We start from the raw sequence: 13,335 nt of genomic DNA, 5'->3' as shown, positions 1-13,335 counted from the left end.
CCCTTCAGTTGCTTGTTTTGTTTCTTAAATTCCACCTATGAGTGTAATCATATACTATTTGTCTTTCTCTAACTAACTTATTTTACTTAGCATCATATTCTTTAGTTCCATCCATGTTGCAAATGGCAAAATCTCATTCCTTTTTATGGCTGAATAATATTTCGTTGTACATACATATCACTTCTTCTTTATGCATTCATCTATCAGTGGACAGTTGGGCTGCTTCCATAATTTGGCTATTGTACATAGTGCTGCCATAAACATAAACATAGGGGTGCATGTATCCCTTTGAATTAGTGTTTTTGTATTTTTTTAGTAAATACCCAGTAGTACAATTACTGGATCATAAGGTAGTTCTATTTTTAACTTTTTGAGGAACCTCCATAATATTTTCCACAGTGGCTGCACCAGTTTGCATTCCCACCAACAGTGTACCAGGGTTCCTTTTTCTCCACATCCTCACCAACAATTGTTTCTTGTGTTTTGATTTTAGCCATTCTGACAGGTGTGAGGGGACCTCTCCTTGTAGTTTTGATTTTCATTTCCCTGATGATGAGTGATGTTGAGCATCTTTTCATACGTCCATTGGCCATCAGTATGTCTTCTTTGGAGAAATGTCTATTCATGTCTTTTGCCCATTTTTAATTTTTTAAAAAGTCTTATTTATTTATTTTGAGACAGAGAGAGGATGAGTGGGGGAGGGGCAAAGAGAGAGGGAGAGAGAGAGAGAAAATTCCAAGCAGGGTCCGCATTCAGCTCAGAGCCTGACCTAGAGCTTGATCTTACAACCATGAGATCATGACCTGAGCCAAAATCAAGAGTTGGACATTTAACCGACTGAGCCACCCAGGAGCCCCTCCCCATTTTTTAATCGGATTATTTGGTTTTTTTGGTGTTCAGTTGTATAAGTTCTTTATATATTTTGGATGCTAACTCTTTTTCGGATATGTCATTTGCAAATATCTTCTTCCATTTAGTATGTTGCCTTTTAGTTTTATTGTTTCCTTTGCTGTTCAGAAACTTTTTATTTTTATTTGTCATCCCAGTAGTTTGTTTTTGCTTTTATTTCCCTTGCTTCAGGAGACATATCTAGAAAAATGTTGCTACAGCCAATGTCAGTGAAAATATTGTCTGTTTTGTTTTCTAAGATTTTTGTGGTTTCAGGTCTCACATTTAATTCTTTAATCCATTTTTTAGTTTATTTTTGTGTATGATACATGAGAGTGGTCCAGTTTCATTCTTTTGCATGTAACTGTCCAGCTTTCCCAATACCATTTGGTGAAGAGATTGTCTTTTTCCCATTGTATATTCTTTATTCCTTTGTTGGGGATTAATTGGCTGTATAATTGTGGGCTTATTTCTGGGTTTTCTGTTCTGTTCTATTGATCTATGTGTCTATTTTTGTGCCATTCTGTTTAGATTCAACCCATTTTTTACAGTGTGGTGGTTTTTAATGAAGACTTTCCAGGGGCCCTAGCTCTCAATGCCATGTCTCAACTGCTCTTGGTTACAAAGAGAATGTTCTGTTGTTCTTGCAGCATCTGCCCAGACATTCCACATAGCCTTTTTTACTCTGGAGTCTTGCCACTTTACAAGGTTCTGCCCTGGAAAAGTAGGGCAAGGTCACCTTTGCTCTCAGATTCCCCAAACTCATCTTGTGGTTTCTGTCCTCTCCTTTCCTCTAATTGTCCCTCAGAGAGGGGCAGGCACAGGACATAGAGACTCTCCCCCTTTCAGAGAACATGTTCATCCCCAGTACATAAGCTGTATTTACTTCCCTACTGGTTCTTTCTTTATTTACATCTCAAGGAATCTTTTATTTAAACATTTTTTATTGGGGTATAATTTGCATACACATTAAAATGTATAGATCATAATTATGAAATTCAGTAAGATTTGTCCAATGTTTATAAGTATGTTACTCACACCCATATTAAGATAGGGAACGTTTTCATCACCCCCAGAAACTTCCCTCATGCCCCTTTCCAGTCAACCCATTCCCAACCACTTTCCTAATTTTTATCAGTATATATTAGTTTTAGCCTGATTTAGAACTGCATATCAATGGAATCATATAGTATATACTCTTGTGTCTGGCCTTTTTTCACTCAACATCAGGTCTTTGAGATCCCAAGAGTATTTTTAATTTCACTCTTAAATCATTATGTTTTATCCATTCCTTGAGTCCTTCAAAGCCTAGGACTCTGTGGCTATAAAACCTGAACTTCTGAAATTGAAAAGTGCTTTTTTTTTTTAATGCTCTTTTGCTATATCATCTCTTCCCTTTGACCAAGATTCATCCACTTAAGCAGGAAAGGTTCAAGAATGGCCAGGAAATGTGGAGGGAATCTTCCAAAAGCTCCAAGAATTATCCTATCACGGAGTCAAGAGCAAAGTCCGGATTTCAACCCAGGAACCCTGGAACATCTGCTATTAACATTGCTGCCCCCCTTCCCAGGTTTTCCTGGAGGATTTAAAGGTTTAAAAGATTTAAAGAATTGTCTGCTGAGAAGAAGGAGGAAAATGGAAAGTTTTGAAATATGCATTGCTTTTTACTAGAGACAGGTGGCCAAAAAGCATTCCTTTGGCAGATAAGCTGGCAGTGCTGCAACTCAGCACTAAGCAACAGAAGTTTAAGAATCAGGGCACCTGGGTGGCTCAGTCGGTTAAGCGTCAGACTCTTGATTTCAGCTCAAGTCATGATCTCACAGTTTGTGAGTTCAAGCCCCCCATTGGGCTCTGCAACGGACAGTGTGGGGCCTGCTTGAGATTCTCTCTCTCTCTCTCTCTCTCTCTCTCTCTGCCCCTCCCCTGCTCTCTCTCTCTCTCAAAAATAAACATTAAAAAAAATTTTTAGGAATCATGAGTGACTGGGGTGCCTGGGTGGCCTAGTCATTGTGTGTACAACTTTGGCTCAGGTCATGATCTCATGGTTCATGAGTTCGAGCCCCGGTTTGGGCTTTGTGCTGACAGCTCAGAATCTGGAGACTGCTTTGGCTTCTGTGTTTCCCTCTCTCCCTTTGCCCCTCCCCACCCGTGCTTTGTCTCTCTTGCTCAAAAATAAATATATGTATATATAAAAAGAACCAGTTGTGAAGGTTCTTACTAGTGAGATTAAGCCTTCTTCAGGGTATTCCTGATTAAAAACAAACAGCTGAACTTAGAAGTATGGCTGACCAAAATAAGTACCTTTCCATGCCTTTCCCCTCGTGGTTTGTAGAATTAGTTGAGTTGGGCTCTGCCAGAGACTAGTTGTGTTGCTTTGGGCAAGTCTCATCACTTTTCTGTGCCTCGTTCCTGCAGTGCTGAAATGAGAGGATTACAGATATAAATGGTCACTGCACTTCCTTCTAACTCAAAATTACAATAAATTAATGTTTGTAGTGTCCAGTAAAGGAGCAAATCAGTGTACATATAAACCAAAGATCCTTGCCAAAGATGCAGGACATGCTAGCTGGATGAACATGGAGGCTTATTACTGTGTTTTCTGTTCCCACAAGGAATGGCATCGTCTCCCTTTGGATCCATCATATATGCATGAAATGAAAAGAGGTAAAAATGGTTTTACTATGTTTTTAAGTTTTTATTAGGTAGTGCTAGGTATGGAGTGAAAGAAATGGAACTCTGATCCTCTTGTTTGGAAGCATAATAATGTGACTTTTAAAATAAATTCAGTTTTGGTGACAGCAAAAAATGGTAGTTTGCAGTACCAGTAAAATTTGTCCAATTCTTCCAAAGAACATGGGTGCACCCTAGCTTAATGTTGAGGTTACATAAATGAGAACATCATGGTTTTCAGAGGTATACTAATAAGTCACTATATACCCAGATGTTCTGGGTATAGTACTATTTAGTACTATAGTACTATAGTTTAGAACATTTCGCATATACCATATTGTGTCACAATAAATTATAAAAGTAAGGCTGATATATTATTGTCCCCAGAAAAGATGAGTAACTCACCCAAGGTCAGGAAACTAATTAGTGGAAACTTTCAACTATTACACGTGGGAGTTTACTTGGATATCATTTCAAGATTCGTTTTTATATGCCTTACTGCTTCTGAATTAAGCTTATAATTTTTTCTGTTTTGTTTGTTCAGTCATAAGACTCTGTTTGACACAAGTGTTTGTTCTACTGTTTATATTTTTTTGAAAACTGTCAACGTTGGAAAATGTTACATAAAAAGAATTATGGTGAGGGAACAGAAATGGTCTTGGGGCATCTGGGTGGCTCAGTCGGTTAAGCATCCAACTCTTGATTTCAGCTCAGGTCATGATCTCACGGTTCATGGGATCGAGCTCCGAGTCCAGCTCTGCTCTGACAGCGCAGAGCCTGCTTGGGATTCTCTCTCTCTCTCTCTCTCTCTCTCTCTCTCTCTCTCTGTCTTTGCCTCTCCTTTGCTCGCACACTCTCTCTCAAAATGTATAAATAAACATTAAAAAAAGAGAAAGAAATGGTCTTGCTTTGTGGAGTCTCCAGACAAAAATGACTAAATCAACTTATGCTGAAATCCTAACTTTGGCATTCTGAAGAAGGACACAAATAATAGATGGCAATGGTTAAAATCTAATGATTCTCTGAGATCTATAGGGATGTAGGAGGGGCGGGTACTGAGGTAGTCTTTAAAGTTTCTGAATTTTCATTCAGGCCATTACTTTGCCAACTGTTCCGTGCTTTCTCCTGATGCTATTTGTGAAGTGTTTTCCTTCAGAGAAGGGTCTCCAAAGAACAGCGATCTGGTGAGCAAGCAGCACACTGGGATCTCCATAAGAGAGAACTCCCTACTTGTGTCCTTTGCTCTGACACTCCAGGCAACTCTGCGTAGAGCTTCACTCCAGGAGGTCTCTTCTGAGCACCGTTGGTACAAAAAATTACCAACTTTCAAAATAAAGGTCAGTTCAGGGGCACCTGACACAAATTTCATCTCTCCCCTATGTGCCACCAGGTGAGCCTTTTCTGGAATAACATAAAAACCTGATCAGGGCAACTTATAAAATGGTTTGCAATAATAGAATAGCACCCAAAGACTGGAAATATTTCAAGTTCCATGGCAGATGTTATCTTAGGCCTGTGTGGAAAACTTTGGAGAAGACTGGGCCAGCTATTTAAATAAAGTGGGAGTAGCTCTTTTGCATTTGGGAGTGCAGGCTTCCTAAAGAGACGAATCAGCAGAATAACTTGGGGTTCTGGTTTAGAAACTTTAAGATTTTTCCAACATCATGATTATTCTTATTACACCTCCCCAAGGTGGGGACCAAAGTGTAACTACTTATCAGCTTCAAGCAAATGACAAGTCAATACAGAAGAGAGAGTAAACGGTAGATTGTTATGGCCAGAGGAGAATACCTTACAGTTTATTTCAAAACCGATGTCTACGGGATTTTATGAGACAAAAAGATTTGTATAAAGTATTATTTTGTGGGCCTTGTTTGTTATAGTCATGGTATAATACAAAAATAAATGCTTTCAGCTATGATCTGCCTGGGGAAATGGTGAATGGGCAGTGACAGGTAATGTTGATATTTATTTGCTATTTGATATAATGGAAAAAACATTGGATTTATAAATTAGAAGAGTTGGATTGGTTGCAAGTTAATTATGTGATCTTGGATAAGTCACTTGGCCCACTGGATCTCAAAACGTAGTGGTTCTTAAGACAAGGAGGGGTTTTAAAACACAGCTTCCTGGATCTCATCCCTTAGAGGTTCTGGTTCACTAGGCCTGGAATAAGACCTGAGATTCTGAATTTCTAACAAGCTTCCAGCTGATGCCGATGCTGCTGGCCTCGGGGCCATACTGGGAGGAGCAAGGAAGTCTGAGACAAGGCTCTCTTTATTTTCAAAAGGTGACCACTATGTTAGAAAATTACTCAGGTCTCTTTTGGCCCATAAAATTTTCTGAGGTTCAGTTTTGTTCTATTTGCCCTGCTCGAAGTGTCTGTAATTTTTCTTTCTAATGGAGATGGCTAATGGCAGGGCATAAATTAAATCATTGAAGGAGCAACTGTCTTAGGGAAAATTTGTTGCTTTAAACGTATTAGCCATTAGCAACAGGTGCCCACTTAAATATTTTATGTTCAGTTTTATGGTTGAGTCTCCTCAGTGAAATAAAAAAAATTCCTCTGGAAGGCTTGAGTTTGAGCATTAACTCTGCCGCTTACTAACTCCATGACCTTAACCTTTCTTAGTTTCCTCATCTGTAAAATGGGGAAACCAAGTCCAAGTCTTTCCTGTATTGGTAGTTCCTGGAATATGCACACGAAAGCACCTTGTAGGTTGCTAGGAGTCATACAAACGTAAGGAGTGACTGTATTCAAGGCACAGTGAATAGGAGTCGCAACGCGGGGCACTCAGCCAGTTCCCGCATGATGCATGAGAGGCCATGTGGCCTCTTAACAGCACTCTACAAGCAGGAGGGATCATTGTTCTAGCTCTGTGGCTTAGTTTGTCCACAGGAGTGTCTGTTACATGCTTTTTTCTGTACTGACAGCTCGGAGCCTTGAGCCTGCTTCAGATTCTGTGTCTCCCCTTCTCTGTGCCTCACCCCTGCTTGTGCTGTCTCTCAAAAATGAATAAAAGTTAAAAAAAAATTTAAAAAAAAAAAAAACAAGAACAAAAAGAACCACACAGAAAGGGAGATTTTGGAGAACTTAATCCCCGGCATAAAAAGTTGATAGAACAATCCAGCATGATGTCTGACAACATTTCTGAAGCACATACTGACTGAATAATGAGCTATTTCCTTATCCAAAGGGGACAAGTTATCCCTCTCTAAAAGTGAGAAAACAGCACTGTGTTCAAAGACATATTCCGGTCCCAGAATAATAAATTATAGTCATTTAAACGTCTTGAGAATGCACATGCATATGTAAGAAGTATGTATAAGGCCTTGTTTGTGTTGGTGGACATGCATAAAAATTCACAAAATGCAAGCAATTTCCACATGTAACCAAGAGAAGGTCCTAGGACTCTCATTTATACAGTGTGTAGTAAGAGGATTTGGATTGCAGGGAACAGCACTACATGGTAATGCAAGTGGGAAGAGCTGTGCATGTGGGTCCTAGAGAATGTTTCCTCAGTATGTAAACAGAGGATATGGCAGAAAGGGTAAAAAATGTGTTGTTCCTGTACAGTCGATCCTCATTATTTGCAGATTCAATTTTCAAATTCACCACTTGCTGAATCTTATTTATAAACCCAAATCAATACTTGCAAGACTTTAGTGGTAATTCTCAGCCATGAACGGAGAAGCAGAAAATTTTAGTTACCTGACACACATTCCCAGCTGAGGTCGAAAAAGGCAACGCTCCGCCTTTTTGTTTCAGCTCTTCTACTGTGAATAAATGTCCTTTCTGTGTTTTGTTTTTTTTTTATTTTTTGTATTGGTTTTTTGTTTATTTTTTGAGAGAGAGACAGCAAGCTGGGGAGGGGCAGAGAGAGAGAGAGAGGGAGACACGGAATCTGAAACAGGCTCCAGGTTCTAAGCTCTTAGCACAGAGCCTGATCTGGGGGCTCGAACCCACGAACCAAGAGATCATGACCTGAGCCGAAGTCGGACGTTCAACCGACTGAGCCACCCAGGTGCCCCCCTGTGGTTTGTTTAGTAGTACAGTTTTCATATTTTTGTGCTCTGTGTTGGCAATTTTGCTGTTGAAAATGGCCCCCAGGTATAGTGATGACATGCTGTCTAATGTTCCTATATGTGTGCTTCTGTTTAAAGACACTTTATTTAGTAGGTATTATTGATTCATTAACATTGAACTCATGCAACAGGAGCTTTAAACAGAAGCACACATAAAATAAGGTTACGTATTGACTGGTTGATGAAAATGTTATAATTAGAGGAACCCAATCCTTTATTACCTCCAGGAGCAATGTTCAGTATTCATTAACACAGTATTCAAGTATTCATGGCTACTTTATAGAACATAACGCCTACAGATAATGAGAACCAACTGTACATCTTAAAAGGAAGGGTAGATTACTTTCGGTCTCTCAGAAAAGGCTAGATGTAATGGTGAAAGGCAGATCTCAATCTGTCACCATTTGGTTGATGCCTGAAATTATATTCTTAGTCTAGTGTTTTGGCAGCTTATTGCAGTGCACATACCTGGGGTGATTGCTCTTTTAACCTTCTCAGCCAATCACACTTTAGTATGAATAAACCTCAGTAATTTTCCCGAGATCAAGAACCTATTTGGGATTGCATATAAAAGAATAGTCATGAAAGAAAAAAATGTGCTTTAGATACCAAATACATAATGTTCTGCCCTTCACAGAAGAGGCATATTGAGGAAAAGAGAAGAAATATTAGATCTGGAACTGTTCTCTCTCTCTTTTACTTTCCTATTCCCCTTTCCCCACTTATTTTCTTCGGACGATAGTACCTCAAATCTTGCAATATGCCATATGCTCATTTATCTCTGCGTCTTGCAAAGTTGGCCCCTGATCACTGACCTCTGCTTTCCTACGCCCTTGTCAGCCTCGGAGCTGCTCTTCATCCTTCAGGTCTCAACTTAGATGCCTCCTCATTCAGACTTCTTAGGTTCCCTAGGTCTTCATCAAGTATGACACTCTGTATTCTCGTATAATATCCTTATATGGTGCTGTGTGTTTCTTGTATAATATTCCTCCCATGGGATTAAAATGCTCTGTTTACTCTCGCCCTTCTTTACTGGGCTAAAGTCTTAATGAAGATTTGGGAAAGATTTATCACGTTATCATTGTAAGCAGTAGTCACGTGGAAGAAATAACATATATTGTGGTTGAATATATAACTAGCTAGCATGTCTCTTCAACTTTTGAGTCAGATATAAGAGAAAAATTCCAATATGGGCTTTTCTGACAAGAACCTCTGAATATTAACTGTTCCCATACCTTAAGTCTGTGCATGTTAACTTAAACATCTTAACTGTATTTAGCAGGCAGCTATAGCTCTGTCATGAATGATCACAAAATCTTAGTGGCATATTAACTTAGCGGCATTTATGTTGCTCATGGTTCAGCAGGGGAAGCTGTGCTTTATGCTCTTGTTCTGAGAGTTGGCTGCGGTGAATTCTCCGTGTGGCTCATCGTGGGACTAGAGCTAAATGGTTAGCAGTTATGTAGGACAACTTGGCTCCTGGCAGTGGCAGAGGCATGCTCAACAATGCAAGCAAATTTCAAGTCTCTGCTTGTGTCATGTGTACTAATATTCTATTGGTTAAAACAAAGGGGGGGCGTGTAGAATGGGAGCTCTTCTACCCCTCTGGGCAAAGTTGACAAATCCCGCTCTTTTGGAAGAAGGACATAGACAAGATTTTCCAGGCTAATTTTGCTTCAGGTCTTGGGAGAGTGTGAAAGAGGACATCAGATGTTTTGCAGTAGTCTCAGGAATTGCTGGTCCCCGTCCTACCTGGAAATGTTCAGCACATCCCCTCTCTGGGGAAGTTAAATCTTTCTAAGCAACACCCTTCCAAAGAAGTAGTGTCATTAAATATAAAGACAATGAAGAACTGCTTTACATGATAGACATCACCCTTTAAAAATAGCTCATCAAGTTTTTAATTCATTTTTTAAAATTTTTAAATGTTTATTTTTGAGAGAGAGAGAGAGAGAGAGAGATGTTGCGCTAGCAGGGGAGGGGCACAGAGAGGAGACAGAGAATCTGAAGCAGGCGCCATGCTATCAGTGCAAGGTCTGATGTAGAGCTCAAACTCACAAACCACGAGATCATGACCTGAGCTGAAGTTGGACACTTAACTGACTGAGCCACCCAGGCGCCCCAAGCATTGAATTCTGATGATGACTGGTATCTTATGGAGATGAACAGGAGGTCTCCCCATGGCCATGGTGATGTCAACAGCAGGGCTTTCCAAAGGATTTTTGAGATTGCTGAGGAGATTAATGGCAGTAATGTCCAATAGGGAGATTTCATTCTGTGGGTTTTACTCTATTTTTTTTTTGTTGTTGTTGTTGTTGTTTTTGGTTTTGGTTTTGTTTGGTTTTTATCATTACTGTTTTTTACATTTAAATCTTAAATCCATTTGGAATTTAGTTTTGGATATGGTGTGAGCTAGGGATTCAATTTTATTTTCTTTAACCTATATAGACAGATGTGCCAGTACCATTTAACAAATACACTATTCTTTTCCTCTTGAATTTGAATGTTGCCTTTATCCTATATTTTAATGTATTTACTGGAATCTATTTCTGGGATTGCTACTTCACTCTGCTGCTTTATTTGCACACTTGCACATTTTGTTTTAATTTTAGAGAGAGAGAGAGAGAGAGCAGGGGAGAGGGGCAGAGGGAGAGAGAGAGAGAGCAGGGGAGAGGGGCAGAGGGAGAGAGAGAGAGAGAGAGAGAGAGAGAGAGAATCTTAAGTAGGCTCCACACTCAGAGTGGAGCCCAATGTGGGCTTGATCCCATGACCCTGGGATCATGGTCTGAGCTGAAATCAAGAGTTGGGCGTTCAACCAACTGAGCCACCCAGGCACCCCGATTTGAACATTTCTGTGCCAAACTATAGTATTTCGATGGTAGTGGTTTTATAGTATGTTTAATATCTAAGATAAGCCCTCCCAAATATACTATAATCTTCTCTTTAATAATTTTATTGGATTGGGTGTTTGGACTTACATGGACTTTATATGTACTTAAAAATTCTCGTTGGGATCATAATGAATATTTTACTGAATTATATATTAATTTTAGGAAAATGACTTTTTATGATAGTTAGTGTTTCCATCAAAGAATACCTTACCATTTGTTCAGATATTGTTTTATGCATTCAGTAAGAGTTGGAAAAGAGCCAGGTATGATTTAAGACAGAGAGAAGGCCAGTATGGCTGGAACAGAGAGCCAGGGTAGAAACGAGATGACCAATCATAACCTAGAGGGCATTCTCACTCTTCAGCATGACTTTATTGAAGATTTATGTGTTGAGGTTAAAGTTTACTTCTCAGAGGATATATATTATTTTATCTTCCTTATTTACAAGTCCTCGAAGAAGCCATTCTATATATTTTTTGCTGCAGAAGAAACTCTTGTTTTCATAACTTGTTAAAGCACCTGTTAAAGATAATCAGTGGGTAGAGACAGAAAATAGAATGGTGGCTTCCAGGGACTGAGGAGGGGGTGGGGAATGGGGAGCTTTGTATTTTTTTTTAAGTTTATTTTCAGTAGCCTAAAGATTTGTTTATATCACTGTTTAGTACAGATACAAAATGTACAAGTCTTCAAAAGTGATTTATACTAAATAAGAATAAATTTGACCTAAGAAAATGTTAAAAGAAAAAAAAAGGATTCCCATTGCAATGAGAATTCCCATCAGCAATAAGAAATTTCAAAGATTTCACTGATTTCTGAGAATATATCCATAGATCTCAGTTTAGAAACTCTATTTCTTGTTCCTGCTTTAAGATACACCTTGGAAGGGCACCTGGGTAGCTCAGTGGGTTAAGTCTCAGGTTCTTGATTTCAGCTCAGGTCATGATCTCAGGGTTCATGAAATTGAGTCTGCTTGGGAATCTCTCTGCCCCTCCCCTGCTCATGCTCTGTCTCTCTCTCAAAATACATAAATAAACATGAGAAAATTAAAAAAAAAAAGATACACCTTGGACAAATGGTAAAGCAACAGACACCATTTGTTTTTGGCATCCTCTCACTTCCTTTCTGTGTCCACTACCCCCACACTCTGCCACTCCTTTCCTTATCCTTCAGGTGTCCAGTGTCTCTTTGTGCTCCTTTGATCACTCAACCACCCCCGCCTTCCACCACCAGTTAATTAAGTTATGGTTGACATACAAAAAGCTGTGCGTATTTAATATATACAACTTGAGGAGTTTGGAGATAAGTATATGGCCATGAAAATATCACCACAATCTATGCCATAAACATACCCATAACTTCCAAAAGTTTCCTCTTGTTCACTTTATTATTGTGTGTGTGTGTGTGTGTGTGTGTGTGTGTGTGTGTGTGAGATAAGAACCCATAATAGAAGATTTACCCTCTTAGTAAAATTTTAAATATATGCTGCGGTCTTTTAAACTACAGGTGGGGCCGTGGGCCCCCCCCCCTCCCCCCGGTGCTGCGGGGGCTGCCGGGTGGGTCTGCAGTGGGCGGGGCTCAGGCTCTGGCGCCTGGGCAGCAGAAGCAGATCACCTCCACGGAGGAGCAGCTGGACCACTACCGGGACTGCACCTTCTTCAGTGAGCAGGACATCCTCACGCTCCACGCGCAATTGCACGGTTCTACCAGCTGGCCCCCAGCCCGTCCCAGTGGACTGTCGGAAAAGCCCCGTCGTCCATGTGCCGATGAGCCTCGTCATCGTGATGCCGGAGCTCCGGGAGGACCCATTCAAGGAAAGGATCATAGAGGCTTTTACTGAGGATGGCAGGGGGAACCGCACCTTCGGCGACTTTGTGGGTATGTCCTCTGTGCTCTGCGAGTTGGCTCTCCGGGAGCTCAAGGCAAACTATTCCTTCAACACCTACAACTTCGTCTGCAAGGAGGATCTGGAGCGAAGCTGGCCGGGCTCACCCAGTCGGAGTTGGACGAGGAGGAGGTGATGCTCGTGTGCGACAAGATCATCGAGGAGGCCGACCTGGACAAGGATGGTAAACTGGACTTTGTGGACCTTGAGGACGTGATTGCCAAGGCCCGCGACTTCCTCAGCACCTTCCACATCCGGATCTGAGGACGCTGCTGAGGGTGCGGTGGCCCAGAAGCTGACCATCTGGCTCTGCTGCTGTCTACACAAGTGTGACCTCCAAGCTGCCCAGAGAAGGGGCTGTGGCCTCTGGGGTTATTCCCACCAACATTTCCTTGGGCCCTTTCAGCAAAAGACCCTTACCCAGGGAAGGGGGGTGTGAGGAGCAGGGACCTTCCCAGACCCCAGGGCCTCCAAAGGCCTCCTATCTGTCCCCACCCACTCCAGCTCCCCAGACCCCGGTCCTCTCCCTGTCACAAACGGCCCCACTGGGAGGGGAAGGCGGAGACCTCATGGGGCAGGGGATACCCACGTGTCCAAGGGCTGGGCAGGCATCCCAGTCGTGCAGGGAAAAGTGAAAAATGAGAGGACAATGTTTTATGAGCTATGCGGTCTTTCTCTCAAACCCACAGCTGGGCCGCACACCGGTCCGCCGGGTCTCCGTCTCCCCCAACCCTCCCATCGTGAAGCTGTGAGGAGAGTGGGCCAAGGGCTCTGTCCCTGTCCCTAGCTCTGAGTCCTGGGCACCCCTTCTCCTCCACCCTCCCCAAGACCTGGAATTCTCACTGGTGTGTGCTGGCCACACATTTGTGAACTTCTGGTAGTAAAGCACTTTCATGTCCCCATAAAACAAAACGGAAC

At 41.3% G+C, this 13,335-nt stretch overlaps 1 pseudogene; it reads left to right on the top strand.

Moving 5' to 3' along the window:
- Positions 1–3,464: 3,464 nt before the first annotated feature.
- LOC125932355 (calcium and integrin-binding family member 2-like) lies at positions 3,465–12,706 on the top strand (annotated as a pseudogene).
- Positions 12,707–13,335: the final 629 nt, after the last annotated feature.

This window comes from Panthera uncia, chromosome X (assembly GCF_023721935.1).
Source record: "Panthera uncia isolate 11264 chromosome X, Puncia_PCG_1.0, whole genome shotgun sequence".
Lineage (NCBI taxonomy): Eukaryota > Metazoa > Chordata > Mammalia > Carnivora > Felidae > Panthera > Panthera uncia.
The sequence above is the reverse complement of the archived record's forward strand: the minus strand, read 5'-3'. Positions and strand labels throughout refer to the sequence as shown.